At 41.1% G+C, this 17740-nt stretch overlaps 1 long non-coding RNA gene across 1 annotated transcript in view; it reads right to left on the reverse strand.

Moving 5' to 3' along the window:
• Nucleotides 1-571: 571 nt before the first annotated feature.
• Nucleotides 572-17740, reverse strand: part of LOC124044198 — a 28436-nt gene continuing 11267 nt past the window's right edge. Inside the window, exons 3-5 of the long non-coding RNA XR_006840452.1 lie at nt 2821-2835; nt 1350-1478; nt 572-692 (exon numbers count right to left, since the gene is read on the reverse strand). This is a non-coding gene — a long non-coding RNA (uncharacterized LOC124044198). The remainder of the gene's footprint in view (nt 693-1349; nt 1479-2820; nt 2836-17740) is intronic.

Consider the following 17740-nt stretch of genomic DNA (forward strand, 5'->3'; position numbering starts at 1 on the left):
TGGGCTTGATCATTTGGGCCACAGCAGGAGGTGGTAATTGACTGTGTTCCAATCAGGGCTGTAAATCGGATGGGGTTCCCTCTTCTCCTGACTCTCCTGTCTCTCCTTCCCTCCTTCCCTAATTAGATCACATTAAAGTGCTGTATTCCGAGGGTTTCCCCAAATGTTCCTCCTTGAGGCCTCACACGTCTTTTTGGGCTCTCTCTAGATGAACTATTGACAATATAAGAAGAAGAGGTTGCCTATATATAGCACATCCATTATAATGACACAGCACAAACAACCAAGCTAGACTATGGCTTCACTATGCCTCCTGTTGTTATAATCACCGTAGGGCTACGTTCTCTTCCCTCATTCTCTCTCTTTCTCTCTCTCCCTTTCATCCTCTTCCATCCTCCCTCCCTCCTGCACCCCCCCCCCTCTATCACCCTCTCTCTCTCTGTGCCTCCCTCTGTCTGTGGTAGAAACACGCAGCAGGGGGTTGTGGGTAGAAGGCGTCTCCTGCTGTGAGGGTTGTCTCTGGCTCAGAGAGAGATGAAGGTCGAACACACTTCCAATCAGAACAGGAGGAGGAGGAGGAGAGTGAGAGTTCTCTATTTATTTAAAAACAGAGAAATGTTTCAATCTAGTTCTTTCACCCTCCTCTTCCTCCTCATCCTTCTCTTCTTCACTCATCCTCATCGAAATGTGATCTATTTGGAGAGAGAGAGAGAGAGAGAGAGGGAGAGAGAGAGAGAGAGAGAGAGAGAGAGAGAGAGAGAGAGAGAGAGAGAGAGAGAGAGAGAGAGAGAGAGAGAGAGAGAGAGAGAGAGAGAGAGAGAGAGAGAGAGAGAGAGGGAGTGAGCGAGCATAGACTGAGTGACTGCAGCAGGTGTTCTTTTAGTTCAAACACTATTGAGCTATTTGAATTGACTGAATACACTGATCATACACCTCTGATTGAACCAGGCCCCCTTTCATTGAAGCCACAGTAGTTCAAGGCATGGAAAAATGGAAAACTGTCCATCTTCGTTAAAATATATCATTTTTAAGACTGTCATAGTACCAATAATTGCTTCCAAATACACCAGATGTATGTCCTTGAACCAATATTTTTGTTATCTAACACAAATAAGGTTAATTTAGTTGCTAATGGCAGCCTGCAGTACCCTGGTCGGCCTTCAATTTGAGTTAGTCAATGAGAAGGGGCAGCACTCAAACTGAGCATGTTATGTCTCCATGAAATGCCATCTTCACCGACTTCATTTGGCTTCAATGAGTCTTCACATAGGAATGAATGGTGTCATGTGATCGATGTCTTTATTCATTAATATATACAGTCATTGGATTGAACACACCCCTTTCCTTACCCCCAACTTTGACTACTCAGTGACACTGTGACATCACTGTCTATGTGCACTAAAACAGTGTGTATGAACGAGCTGATGATCTCCACAAACATTACGCCATGAGGGGCCGCTTGTAAGGGTAGAAGAGCTCTGTGGGAAAAGAGAGAGAGACTTTTATTTTTGTCTCAGCACACACACACACACACACACACACACACACACACACACACACACACACACACACACACACACACACACACACACACACACACACACACACACACACACACACACACACACACACACACACACACGCATATCAACACACACACGCATATCAACACACACACACACACACACACACACACACACACACACACACACACACACACACACACACACACACACACACACACACACACACACACACACACACACACACACACACACACACACACACACACACACACACACACACACACACACACACACCTCTCAAAAGGTTTGTTCTAACAAGGGGACAAAGAGTGGGGGCCATCCCCGTCCAGCCAAGGAGGTCGCACTAATAGAGAGAACCAGCCAAGCCTCTGGAAGGGATGGGAAAAGAGGAAGAAGAATCCTGCAGTCTCTTAGGATTTACAATAGTGTGTGTGTGGGGGGATTGAGAGAGAGAGAGAGAGAGAGAGAGAGAGAGAGAGAGAGAGAGAGAGAGAGAGAGAGAGAGAGAGAGAGAGAGAGAGAGAGAGAGAGAGAGACAGAGAGGGAGAGAGAGAGAGAGAGAGAGAGAGAGAGAGAGAGAGAGAGAGAGAGAGAGAGAGAGAGAGAGAGAGAGAGAGAGAGAGAGAGAGAGAGAGAGGGGGAAAGGAGGGGAGAAGGAAGGAGGGAGAGTAGAAATAACCAACTGAGCAATAGAGGACGTTTGACATATAATTTCCTTCTATACTTTGAGCCTGATATTTTCTCTCCCTCTCACACTTCCCCTCTCTCTCTCTCTCTCTCTCTCTCTCTCTCTCTCTCTCTCTCTCTCTCTCTCTCTCTCTCTCTCTCTCTCTCTCTCTCTCTCTCTCTCTCTCTCTCTCTCTCTCTCTCTCTCTCTCTGACCCCTCTTCCTTCTTCTATCAGTAAGTCTTGCACCACTACTTTGATAGAGGGATAGAAAGGGACGAGTAAATTATATATCTTTGAGAGTTGACAGCTCAAGGAACACAGATGCAGAGTTGTTTCTCTTTTCTTCTTCTCTCTGCAGTTGTCAACGGCTGCATTTGCATATTTCTAAAGTCTACTAAAGAAAATAGCCTGCAGCTAGAGTAACCTAGCCACTGTGCATATTGGAGACAGAAACTGAGAGGGAGAGGGAGGGAGTGCAGACAGTGAAAGACCAAACCAGGGAAGACAGGACCTGGAAAGTGAGAGAGAGTGAAAGAAAAGGTTGGATGGAGCATGGGATCTGGGACAATCCTGCTGCCCTCATGGAATGGAGTTTATAGTGCACCTCTTCTCTGCAGCCCTGAGTACAGAGATAGACAGGGAGAGAGAGAGCAAAGGAGAGAAAAGAGGGAGAGAGAGGGGGAAAGGAAAAGACAGAGAGAGAGAGAGAGAGAGAGAGAGAGAGAGAGAGAGAGAGAGAGAGAGAGAGAGAGAGAGAGAGAGAGAGAGAGAGAGAGAGAGAGAGAGAGAGAGAGCATGTATAAAATAAAAGAAAAAGAGAGAGAGAGAGAGAGAGAGAGAGAGAGAGAGAGAGAGAGAGAGAGAGAGAGAGAGAGAGAGAGAGAGAGAGAGAGAGAGAGAGAGAGAGAGAGCAAAAGAGAGAAGAGAATGAGAGTAAAAAGAGAGAGAGAGAACAGAGGGAGAGAGGGCTAAAATATGTGCATCATAAGGACTCTTCAGCTTCCTTCATGAATATCAAACAGTCAACCCTGGCCTGTTCCATGCTGCGTCAACACAACACATGAGAAACATTACTGCTCTGCTCCCTTTGAACACACACAGCAATATGCATAGAGTTGGTTCTCCTGACCACACCACCTGACCTGATCAGGGAGGACTCTGGATCCTGGTTAGAGGCTATAAGTCTACTGGTCAGGGAGGACTCTGGACCCTGGTTAGAGGCTATAAGTCTACTGGTCAGGGAGGACTCTGGACCCTGGTTAGAGGCTATAAGTCTACTGGTCAGGGAGGACTCTGGACCCTGGTTAGAGGCTATAGGTCTACTGGTCAGGGAGGACTCTGGACCCTGGTTAGAGGCTATAGGTCTACTAGTCAGGGAGGACTCTGGACCCTGGTTAGAGGCTATAAGTCTACTGGTCAGGGAGGACTCTGGACCCTGGTTAGAGGCTATAAGTCTACTGGTCAGGGAGGACTCTGGACCCTGGTTAGAGGCTATAGGTCTACTGGTCAGGGAGGACTCTGGACCCTGGTTAGAGGCTATAAGTCTACTGGTCAGGGAGGACTCTGGACCCTGGTTAGAGGCTATAAGTCTACTGGTCAGGGAGGACTCTGGACCCTGGTTAGAGGCTATAGGTCTACTGGTCAGGGAGGACTCTGGACCCTGGTTAGAGGCTATAGGTCTACTGGTCAGGGAGGACTCTGGACCCTGGTTAGAGGCTATAGGTCTCCTGATCAGGGAGGACTCTGGACCCTGGTTAGAGGCTATAGGTCTACTGGTCAGGGACGACTCTGGACCCTGTTTAGAGGCTATAGGTCTACTGGTCAGAGACGACTCTGGACCCTGGTTAGAGGCTATAGGTCTACTGGTCAGGGAGGACTCTGGACCCTGGTTAGAGTCTATAGGTCTACTGGTCAGGGAGGACTCTGGACCCTGGTTAGAGGCTATAGGTCTACTGGTCAGGGAGGACTCTGGACCCTGGTTAGAGGCTATAGGTCTACTGGTCAGGGAGGACTCTGGACCCTGGTTAGAGGCTATAGGTCTACTGGCCAGGGAGGACTCTGGACCCTGGTTAGAGGCTATAGGTCTACTGGTCAGGGAGGACTCTGGACTCTGTTTAGAGGCTATAGGTCTCCTGATCAGGGAGGACTCTGGACCCTGGTTAGAGGCTATAGGTCTACTGGTCAGGGAGGACTCTGGACCCTGGTTAGAGGCTATAAGTCTACTGGTCAGGGAGGACTCTGGACCCTGGTTGTAGGCTATAGGTCTACTGGTCAGGGAGGACTCTGGACCCTGGTTAGAGGCTATAGGTCTACTGGTCAGGGAGGACTCTGGACCCTGGTTAGAGGCTATAGGTCTACTGGTCAGGGAGGACTCTGGACCCTGGTTAGAGGCTATAGGTCTACTGGTCAGGGAGGACTCTTGACCCTGGTTAGAGGCTATAGGTCTACTGGTCAGGGAGGACTCTGGACCCTGGTTATGGGCTATAGGTATACTGGTCAGGGAGGACTCTGGACCCTGGTTAGAGGCTATAGGTCTACTGGTCAGGGAGGACTCTGGACCCTGGTTAGAGGCTATAGGTCTCCTGATCAGGGAGGACTCTGGACCCTGGTTAGAGGCTATAGGTCTACTGGTCAGGGAGGACTCTGGACCCTGGTTAGAGGCTATAAGTCTACTGGTCAGGGAGGACTCTGGACCCTGGTTGTAGGCTATAGGTCTACTGGTCAGGGAGGACTCTGGACCCTGGTTAGAGGCTATAGGTCTACTGGTCAGGGAGGACTCTGGACCCTGGTTAGAGGCTATAGGTCTACTGGTCAGGGAGGACTCTGGACCCTGGTTAGAGGCTATAGGTCTACTGGTCAGGGAGGACTCTGGACCCTGGTTAGAGGCTATAAGTCTACTGGTCAGGGAGGACTCTTGACCCTGGTTAGAGGCTATAGGTCTACTGGTCAGGGAGGACTCTGGACCCTGGTTATGGGCTATAGGTCTACTGGTCAGGGAGGACTCTTGACCCTGGTTAGAGGCTATAGGTCTACTGGTCAGGGAGGACTCTTGACCCTGGTTAGAGGCTATAGGTCTACTGGTCAGGGAGGACTCTGGACCCTGGTTATGGGCTATAGGTCTACTGGTCAGGGAGGACTCTTGACCCTGGTTATGGGCTATAGGTCTCCTGATGAGAGAAAACTCCTGGCCCTGTATATGTGTGATGAGAGGGGTACCAAAGGCTATTATAGTGTGTCGGTGGTGTTCACAGCATGGCTACATTGTGTAATCTAACTAGTGGTAACTCGCAGGTTTAAATCATTTAACAAAGGTCATTAAACCATTATTATTCTGTTTTGTCAACAGCCATTATACCATGATGATGCATGTTGCATCCCTTACAGAAAAAACATTTGTTTGGAAACCTTCACGTGATCACGTTTTCACATTTGTGGTTTCATGTTGTCGCTTGTTGCTTTACACGTTGTAAGAAACCTCCTCTCTACCTAACCAAAGACAGTACAGTGTGAAGATAGGCAGAAATTGCTTCTCCAATAGAAATCCCTGATCACACTTGAACTCATTGCGACGTTGGCTGGCTAAGCTCATGAGCAGAAACACGTCATCGGGTGTAACGGTCGTCTCGCGCCGAACTGCAGGCCGTCAAATCAAAGGCCCTCCATCGATATAAAGTTGTTTTTGACGACAATCAAAACGTTTCAGTTTGTCACTTTCAGGAGGTTGGGTGCGATGTTTCAGTTTCTAATACTCAATATTTTGGACAAATACAGCCTAGTGTACGCTCTCGTTGGCTGGCCCTCACTTCATACTCATCACCAAACCCACTGGCTCCAGGTCATCTACAAGACCCTGCTATGTAAAGTCCCCCCTTATCACAGCTCGCTGGTCACCATAGCATTACCCACGCACTCCAGCAGGTATATCTCTCTGGTCACCCCCAAAACCAATTCTTCCTTTGGCCACCTCTCCTTCCAGTTCTCTGCTGCCAATGACTGGAACGAACTACAAAAATCTCTGAAACTGGAAACACTTTTCTCCCTCACTAGCTTTAAGCACCAACTGTCAGAGCAGCTCACAGATTACTGCACCTGTACATAGCCCATCTATAATGTAGCCCAAACAACTACCTCTCCCCCTACTGTATTTATTTATTTTGCTCCTTTGCACCCCATTATCTCTACTTTGCACATTCTTCCACTGCAAATCTACCATTCCAGTGTTTTACTTGCTATATTGTATTTACTTCGCCACCATGGCCTTTTTTTTGCCTTTACCTCCCTTATCTCACCTCATTTGCTCACATTGTATATATACTTATTTTTCTACTGTATTATTGACTGAATATTTGTTTTACTCCATGTGTAACTCTGTGTCGTTGTATGTGTCGAACTGCTTTGCTTGGTCTTGGCCAGGTCGCAATTGTAAATGAGAACTTGTTCTCAACTTGCCTACCTGGTTAAATAAAGGTGTTCTCAACTAGCCTACCTGGTTAAATAAAGGTGTTCTCAACTTGCCTACCTGGTTAAATAAAGGTGTTCTCAACTTGCCTACCTGGTTAAATAAAGGTGTTCTCAACTTGCCTACCTGGTTAAATAAAGGTGTTCTCAACTGGCCTACCTGGTTAAATAAAGGTGTTCTCAACTGGCCTACCTGGTTAAATAAAGGTGTTCTCAACTTGCCTACCTGGTTAAATAAAGGTGTTCTCAACTTGCCTACCTGGTTAAATAAAGGTGTTCTCAACTTGCCTACCTGGTTAAATAAAGGTGTTCTCAACTTGCCTACCTGGTTAAATAAAGGTGTTCTCAACTTGCCTACCTGGTTAAATAAAGGTGTTCTCAACTTGCCTACCTGGTTAAATAAAGGTGTTATCAACTTGCCTACCTGGTTAAATAAAGGTGTTCTCAACTTGCCTACCTGGTTAAATAAAGGTGTTCTCAACTGGCCTACCTGGTTAAATAAAGGTGTTCTCAACTGGCCTACCTGGTTAAATAAAGGTGTTCTCAACTTGCCTACCTGGTTAAATAAAGGTGTTCTCAACTTGCCTACCTGGTTAAACAAAGGTGTTCTCAACTTGCCTACCTGGTTAAATAAAGGTGTTCTCAACTTGCCTACCTGGTTAAATAAAGGTGTTCTCAACTTGCCTACCTGGTTAAATAAAGGTGTTCTCAACTGGCCTACCTGGTTAAATAAAGGTGTTCTCAACTAGCCTACCTGGTTAAATAAAGGTGTTCTCAACTGGCCTACCTGGTTAAATAAAGGTGTTCTCAACTAGCCTACCTGGTTAAATAAAGGTGTTCTCAACTTGTCTACCTGGTTAAATAAAGGTGTTCTCAACTAGCCTACCTGGTTAAATAAAGGTGTTCTCAACTTGTCTACCTGGTTAAATAAAGGTGTTCTCAACTTGCCTACCTGGTTAAATAAAGGTGAAATAAAAAATAAATACATTTAAAAAGGCTGGGAATGTCAATACAATCAAACTGGCAACAAGGACAATGATCACAAATCAGTCAAAACCTGGCTAATAGAGTAGCGCATCTATTTATGTGGCTATTTGTTTAGCAAGTTGAAAACACATTATCAACAATGTATATCAACAGATTTTCATTGGATTTCATGTTGCTAAAATGCTGCCAGATCCACTTTAGACTCAGATCTAGGTTGTGCCTTTAGATTTCGAGAAAATTAATAGTGAAGAAGGTGTCTTCACTTCTCTCATTGATTTCTCAAACCCCTGTCTGGTCTGTAGGGCCTGCTTCCCAAGCGCAAGAGAATCGCGATGTTGCGTCTCTGGGTTAAGAAACTCCTAACCTTCCATCACAGTCGCCTTCGTTCCCCCGCAGTCCCGATAGCGTGATATTTCAATTAAATTCATTTCAATTCAAGGGCCTTTATTGTCATGGGAAACGTGTTAACATTGCCAAAGCAATGTCACCATCTCAGCTGTCCATCAAAGCCCTTTAGCTTCAGCCAATCAGCGTGCCCATATGCACATCTGGACTTGGACCCCTCCCACCCCATGTCAGAGTGTTTTAGTCCGAGGAAGAGGAAAGTTTTGGCCTGGAAGATTGTGCATACATCTAAGAAAAAAGTACATTCCTGTTGTAACCGAAGATTCTGCATGTGTGTGTTAATTATGTGTGGTGGTGATGAAGATGAATACAAGTCTTGGACTGTTCTTGACAGACAGCATGTAGTGAGTCAGAACATCTAGAAACAAGCATTAAGTAGGCCTACATCTACAAGCATTAAGTAGGCATACATCTACAAGCATTAAGTAGGGATACATCTACAAGCCTTAAGTAGGCCTACATCTACAAGCATTAAGTAGGCATACATCTACAAATAAGTATTAAGTAGGGCTACATCTACAAGCATTAAGTAGGCCTACATCTACAAGACTTAAGTAGGCCTACATCTACAAGCATTAAGTAGACCTACATCTACAAGCATTAAGTAGGCATACATCTACAAACAAGTATTAAGTAGGGCTACATCTACAAGCATTAAGTAGGCCTACATCTACAAACAAGCATTAAGTAGGCCTACATCTACAAACAAACATTAAGTAGGGATACATCTACAAACAAGCATTAAGTAGGGATACATCTACAAACAAGCATTAAGTAGGGATACATCTACAAACAAGCATTAAGTAGGGATACATCTACAAACAAGCATTAAGTAGGGATACATCTACAAACAAGCATTAAGTAGGGATACATCTACAAGCATTAAGTAGGGATACATCTACAAGTATTAAGTAGAGATACATCTACAAGCATTAAGTAGGGATACATCTACAAGCATTAAGTAGGGATACATCTACAAGCATTAAGTAGGGCTACATCTACAAACAAGCATTAAGTAGGGATAAATCTACAAGCATTAAGTAGGGATACATCTACAAGCATTAAGTAGGGCTACATCTACAAACAAGCATTAAGTAGGGATACATCTACAAGCATTAAGTAGGGATACATCTACAAGTATTAAGTAGTCCTACATCTACAAGCATTAAGTAGGGATACATCTACAAGCATTAAGTAGGGATACATCTACAAGCATTAAGTAGGGATACATCTACAAGCATTAAGTAGGGATACATCTACAAGCATTAAGTAGGGATACATCTACAAGCATTAAGTAGGGATACATCTACAAACAAGCATTAAGTAGGGATACATCTACAAGCATTAAGTAGGGATACATCTACACGCATTAAGTAGGGATACATCTACAAGCATTAAGTAGGGCTACATCTACAAACAAGCATTAAGTAGGGATACATCTACAAACAAGCATTAAGTAGGGATACATCTACAAACAAGCATTAAGTAGGGATACATCTACAAACAAGCATTAAGTAGGCCTACATCTACAAGCATTAAGTAGGGCTACATCTACAAGCATTAAGTAGGGCTACATCTACAAGCATTAAGTAGGGCTACATCTACAAACAAGCATTAAGGAGGCCTACATCTCCAAGCATTAAGTAGGGATACATCTACAAGCATTAAGTAGGGATACATCTACAAGTATTAAGTAGGCCTACCTCTACAAGCATTAAGTAGGGATACATCTACAAGCATTAAGTAGGGATACATCTACAAGCATTAAGTAGTCCTACATCGACAAGCATTAAGTAGGGATACATCTACAAACAAGTATTAAGTAGGGCTACATCTACAAGCATTAAGTAGTCCTACATCTACAAGCATTAAGTAGTCCTACATCTACAAGCATTAAGTAGGGATACATCTACAAGCATTAAGTAGTCCTACATCTACAAGCATTAAGTAGGGATACATCTACAAGCATTAAGTAGTCCTACATCTACAAGCATTAAGTAGGGATACATCTACAAGCATTAAGTAGTCCTACATCTACAAGCATTAAGTAGGGATACATCTACAAGCCTTAAGTAGGCCTACATCTACAAGCATTAAGTAGGCATACATCTACAAATAAGTATTAAGTAGGGCTACATCTACAAGCATTAAGTAGGCCTACATCTACAAGACTTAAGTAGGCCTACATCTACAAGCATTAAGTAGACCTACATCTACAAGCATTAAGTAGGCATACATCTACAAACAAGTATTAAGTAGGGCTACATCTACAAGCATTAAGTAGGCCTACATCTACAAACAAGCATTAAGTAGGCCTACATCTACAAACAAACATTAAGTAGGGATACATCTACAAACAAGCATTAAGTAGGGATACATCTACAAACAAGCATTAAGTAGGGATACATCTACAAACAAGCATTAAGTAGGGATACATCTACAAACAAGCATTAAGTAGGGATACATCTACAAACAAGCATTAAGTAGGGATACATCTACAAGCATTAAGTAGGGATACATCTACAAGTATTAAGTAGGGATACATCTACAAGCATTAAGTAGGGATACATCTACAAGCATTAAGTAGGGATACATCTACAAGCATTAAGTAGGGCTACATCTACAAACAAGCATTAAGTAGGGATAAATCTACAAGCATTAAGTAGGGATACATCTACAAGCATTAAGTAGGGCTACATCTACAAACAAGCATTAAGTAGGGATACATCTACAAGCATTAAGTAGGGATACATCTACAAGTATTAAGTAGTCCTACATCTACAAGCATTAAGTAGGGATACATCTACAAGCATTAAGTAGGGATACATCTACAAGCATTAAGTAGGGATACATCTACAAGCATTAAGTAGGGATACATCTACAAGCATTAAGTAGGGATACATCTACAAGCATTAAGTAGGGATACATCTACAAACAAGCATTAAGTAGGGATACATCTACAAGCATTAAGTAGGGATACATCTACACGCATTAAGTAGGGATACATCTACAAGCATTAAGTAGGGATACATCTACAAACAAGCATTAAGTAGGGATACATCTACAAACAAGCATTAAGTAGGGATACATCTACAAACAAGCATTAAGTAGGGATACATCTACAAACAAGCATTAAGTAGGCCTACATCTACAAGCATTAAGTAGGGCTACATCTACAAGCATTAAGTAGGGCTACATCTACAAGCATTAAGTAGGGCTACATCTACAAACAAGCATTAAGGAGGCCTACATCTCCAAGCCTTAAGTAGGCCTACATCTACAAGCATTAAGTAGGCATACATCTACAAATAAGTATTAAGTAGGGCTACATCTACAAGCATTAAGTAGGCCTACATCTACAAGACTTAAGTAGGCCTACATCTACAAGCATTAAGTAGACCTACATCTACAAGCATTAAGTAGGCATACATCTACAAACAAGTATTAAGTAGGGCTACATCTACAAGCATTAAGTAGGCCTACATCTACAAACAAGCATTAAGTAGGCCTACATCTACAAACAAACATTAAGTAGGGATACATCTACAAACAAGCATTAAGTAGGGATACATCTACAAACAAGCATTAAGTAGGGATACATCTACAAACAAGCATTAAGTAGGGATACATCTACAAACAAGCATTAAGTAGGGATACATCTACAAACAAGCATTAAGTAGGGATACATCTACAAGCATTAAGTAGGGATACATCTACAAGTATTAAGTAGGGATACATCTACAAGCATTAAGTAGGGATACATCTACAAGCATTAAGTAGGGATACATCTACAAGCATTAAGTAGGGCTACATCTACAAACAAGCATTAAGTAGGGATAAATCTACAAGCATTAAGTAGGGATACATCTACAAGCATTAAGTAGGGCTACATCTACAAACAAGCATTAAGTAGGGATACATCTACAAGCATTAAGTAGGGCTACATCTACAAACAAGCATTAAGTAGGGATACATCTACAAGCATTAAGTAGGGATACATCTACAAGTATTAAGTAGTCCTACATCTACAAGCATTAAGTAGGGATACATCTACAAGCATTAAGTAGGGATACATCTACAAGCATTAAGTAGGGATACATCTACAAGCATTAAGTAGGGATACATCTACAAGCATTAAGTAGGGATACATCTACAAGCATTAAGTAGGGATACATCTACAAACAAGCATTAAGTAGGGATACATCTACAAGCATTAAGTAGGGATACATCTACACGCATTAAGTAGGGATACATCTACAAGCATTAAGTAGGGATACATCTACAAGTATTAAGTAGTCCTACATCTACAAGCATTAAGTAGGGATACATCTACAAGCATTAAGTAGGGATACATCTACAAGCATTAAGTAGGGATACATCTACAAGCATTAAGTAGGGATACATCTACAAGCATTAAGTAGGGATACATCTACAAGCATTAAGTAGGGATACATCTACAAACAAGCATTAAGTAGGGATACATCTACAAGCATTAAGTAGGGATACATCTACACGCATTAAGTAGGGATACATCTACAAGCATTAAGTAGGGCTACATCTACAAACAAGCATTAAGTAGGGATACATCTACAAACAAGCATTAAGTAGGGATACATCTACAAACAAGCATTAAGTAGGGATACATCTACAAACAAGCATTAAGTAGGCCTACATCTACAAGCATTAAGTAGGGCTACATCTACAAGCATTAAGTAGGGCTACATCTACAAGCATTAAGTAGGGCTACATCTACAAACAAGCATTAAGGAGGCCTACATCTCCAAGCATTAAGTAGGGATACATCTACAAGCATTAAGTAGGGATACATCTACAAGTATTAAGTAGGCCTACCTCTACAAGCATTAAGTAGGGATACATCTACAAGCATTAAGTAGGGATACATCTACAAGCATTAAGTAGTCCTACATCTACAAGCATTAAGTAGGGATACATCTACAAACAAGTATTAAGTAGGGCTACATCTACAAGCATTAAGTAGTCCTACATCTACAAGCATTAAGTAGTCCTACATCTACAAGCATTAAGTAGGGATACATCTACAAGCATTAAGTAGTCCTACATCTACAAGCATTAAGTAGGGATACATCTACAAGCATTAAGTAGTCCTACATCTACAAGCATTAAGTAGGGATACATCTACAAGCATTAAGTAGTCCTACATCTACAAGCATTAAGTAGGGATACATCTACAAGCCTTAAGTAGGCCTACATCTACAAGCATTAAGTAGGCATACATCTACAAGACTTAAGTAGGCCTACATCTACAAGCATTAAGTAGACCTACATCTACAAGCATTAAGTAGGCATACATCTACAAACAAGTATTAAGTAGGGCTACATCTACAAGCATTAAGTAGGCCTACATCTACAAACAAGCATTAAGTAGGCCTACATCTACAAACAAACATTAAGTAGGGATACATCTACAAACAAGCATTAAGTAGGGATACATCTACAAACAAGCATTAAGTAGGGATACATCTACAAACAAGCATTAAGTAGGGATACATCTACAAACAAGCATTAAGTAGGGATACATCTACAAACAAGCATTAAGTAGGGATACATCTACAAGCATTAAGTAGGGATACATCTACAAGTATTAAGTAGGGATACATCTACAAGCATTAAGTAGGGATACATCTACAAGCATTAAGTAGGGATACATCTACAAGCATTAAGTAGGGCTACATCTACAAACAAGCATTAAGTAGGGATAAATCTACAAGCATTAAGTAGGGATACATCTACAAGCATTAAGTAGGGCTACATCTACAAACAAGCATTAAGTAGGGATACATCTACAAGCATTAAGTAGGGATACATCTACAAGTATTAAGTAGTCCTACATCTACAAGCATTAAGTAGGGATACATCTACAAGCATTAAGTAGGGATACATCTACAAGCATTAAGTAGGGATACATCTACAAGCATTAAGTAGGGATACATCTACAAGCATTAAGTAGGGATACATCTACAAGCATTAAGTAGGGATACATCTACAAACAAGCATTAAGTAGGGATACATCTACAAGCATTAAGTAGGGATACATCTACACGCATTAAGTAGGGATACATCTACAAGCATTAAGTAGGGCTACATCTACAAGCATTAAGTAGGGATACATCTACAAGCATTAAGTAGGGATACATCTACAAGTATTAAGTAGTCCTACATCTACAAGCATTAAGTAGGGATACATCTACAAGCATTAAGTAGGGATACATCTACAAGCATTAAGTAGGGATACATCTACAAGCATTAAGTAGGGATACATCTACAAGCATTAAGTAGGGATACATCTACAAGCATTAAGTAGGGATACATCTACAAACAAGCATTAAGTAGGGATACATCTACAAGCATTAAGTAGGGATACATCTACACGCATTAAGTAGGGATACATCTACAAGCATTAAGTAGGGCTACATCTACAAACAAGCATTAAGTAGGGATACATCTACAAACAAGCATTAAGTAGGGATACATCTACAAACAAGCATTAAGTAGGGATACATCTACAAACAAGCATTAAGTAGGCCTACATCTACAAGCATTAAGTAGGGCTACATCTACAAGCATTAAGTAGGGCTACATCTACAAGCATTAAGTAGGGCTACATCTACAAACAAGCATTAAGGAGGCCTACATCTCCAAGCATTAAGTAGGGATACATCTACAAGCATTAAGTAGGGATACATCTACAAGTATTAAGTAGGCCTACCTCTACAAGCATTAAGTAGGGATACATCTACAAGCATTAAGTAGGGATACATCTACAAGCATTAAGTAGTCCTACATCTACAAGCATTAAGTAGGGATACATCTACAAACAAGTATTAAGTAGGGCTACATCTACAAGCATTAAGTAGTCCTACATCTACAAGCATTAAGTAGTCCTACATCTACAAGCATTAAGTAGGGATACATCTACAAGCATTAAGTAGTCCTACATCTACAAGCATTAAGTAGGGATACATCTACAAGCATTAAGTAGTCCTACATCTACAAGCATTAAGTAGGGATACATCTACAAGCATTAAGTAGTCCTACATCTACAAGCATTAAGTAGGGATACATCTACAAGCCTTAAGTAGGCCTACATCTACAAGCATTAAGTAGGCATACATCTACAAATAAGTATTAAGTAGGGCTACATCTACAAGCATTAAGTAGGCCTACATCTACAAGACTTAAGTAGGCCTACATCTACAAGCATTAAGTAGACCTACATCTACAAGCATTAAGTAGGCATACATCTACAAACAAGTATTAAGTAGGGCTACATCTACAAGCATTAAGTAGGCCTACATCTACAAACAAGCATTAAGTAGGCCTACATCTACAAACAAACATTAAGTAGGGATACATCTACAAACAAGCATTAAGTAGGGATACATCTACAAACAAGCATTAAGTAGGGATACATCTACAAACAAGCATTAAGTAGGGATACATCTACAAACAAGCATTAAGTAGGGATACATCTACAAACAAGCATTAAGTAGGGATACATCTACAAGCATTAAGTAGGGATACATCTACAAGTATTAAGTAGGGATACATCTACAAGCATTAAGTAGGGATACATCTACAAGCATTAAGTAGGGATACATCTACAAGCATTAAGTAGGGCTACATCTACAAACAAGCATTAAGTAGGGATAAATCTACAAGCATTAAGTAGGGATACATCTACAAGCATTAAGTAGGGCTACATCTACAAACAAGCATTAAGTAGGGATACATCTACAAGCATTAAGTAGGGATACATCTACAAGTATTAAGTAGTCCTACATCTACAAGCATTAAGTAGGGATACATCTACAAGCATTAAGTAGGGATACATCTACAAGCATTAAGTAGGGATACATCTACAAGCATTAAGTAGGGATACATCTACAAGCATTAAGTAGGGATACATCTACAAGCATTAAGTAGGGATACATCTACAAACAAGCATTAAGTAGGGATACATCTACAAGCATTAAGTAGGGATACATCTACACGCATTAAGTAGGGATACATCTACAAGCATTAAGTAGGGATACATCTACAAACAAGCATTAAGTAGGGATACATCTACAAACAAGCATTAAGTAGGGATACATCTACAAACAAGCATTAAGTAGGGATACATCTACAAACAAGCATTAAGTAGGCCTACATCTACAAGCATTAAGTAGGGCTACATCTACAAGCATTAAGTAGGGCTACATCTACAAGCATTAAGTAGGGCTACATCTACAAACAAGCATTAAGAGGCCTACATCTCCAAGCCTTAAGTAGGCCTACATCTACAAGCATTAAGTAGGCATACATCTACAAATAAGTATTAAGTAGGGCTACATCTACAAGCATTAAGTAGGCCTACATCTACAAGACTTAAGTAGGCCTACATCTACAAGCATTAAGTAGACCTACATCTACAAGCATTAAGTAGGCATACATCTACAAACAAGTATTAAGTAGGGCTACATCTACAAGCATTAAGTAGGCCTACATCTACAAACAAGCATTAAGTAGGCCTACATCTACAAACAAACATTAAGTAGGGATACATCTACAAACAAGCATTAAGTAGGGATACATCTACAAACAAGCATTAAGTAGGGATACATCTACAAACAAGCATTAAGTAGGGATACATCTACAAACAAGCATTAAGTAGGGATACATCTACAAACAAGCATTAAGTAGGGATACATCTACAAGCATTAAGTAGGGATACATCTACAAGTATTAAGTAGGGATACATCTACAAGCATTAAGTAGGGATACATCTACAAGCATTAAGTAGGGATACATCTACAAGCATTAAGTAGGGCTACATCTACAAACAAGCATTAAGTAGGGATAAATCTACAAGCATTAAGTAGGGATACATCTACAAGCATTAAGTAGGGCTACATCTACAAACAAGCATTAAGTAGGGATACATCTACAAGCATTAAGTAGGGATACATCTACAAGTATTAAGTAGTCCTACATCTACAAGCATTAAGTAGGGATACATCTACAAGCATTAAGTAGGGATACATCTACAAGCATTAAGTAGGGATACATCTACAAGCATTAAGTAGGGATACATCTACAAGCATTAAGTAGGGATACATCTACAAACAAGCATTAAGTAGGGATACATCTACAAGCATTAAGTAGGGATACATCTACACGCATTAAGTAGGGATACATCTACAAGCATTAAGTAGGGATACATCTACAAGTATTAAGTAGTCCTACATCTACAAGCATTAAGTAGGGATACATCTACAAGCATTAAGTAGGGATACATCTACAAGTATTAAGTAGGGATACATCTACAAGTATTAAGTAGTCCTACATCTACAAGCATTAAGTAGGGATACATCTACAAGCATTAAGTAGGGATACATCTACAAGTATTAAGTAGGGATACATCTACAAGCATTAAGTAGGGATACATCTACAAGCATTAAGTAGGGATACATCTACAAGCATTAAGTAGGGCTACATCTACAAACAAGCATTAAGTAGGGATAAATCTACAAGCATTAAGTAGGGATACATCTACAAGCATTAAGTAGGGCTACATCTACAAACAAGCATTAAGTAGGGATACATCTACAAGCATTAAGTAGGGATACATCTACAAGTATTAAGTAGTCCTA

This window comes from Oncorhynchus gorbuscha, linkage group LG09, assembly GCF_021184085.1.
Source record: "Oncorhynchus gorbuscha isolate QuinsamMale2020 ecotype Even-year linkage group LG09, OgorEven_v1.0, whole genome shotgun sequence".
NCBI classification, from domain to species: Eukaryota; Metazoa; Chordata; class Actinopteri; order Salmoniformes; family Salmonidae; genus Oncorhynchus; species Oncorhynchus gorbuscha.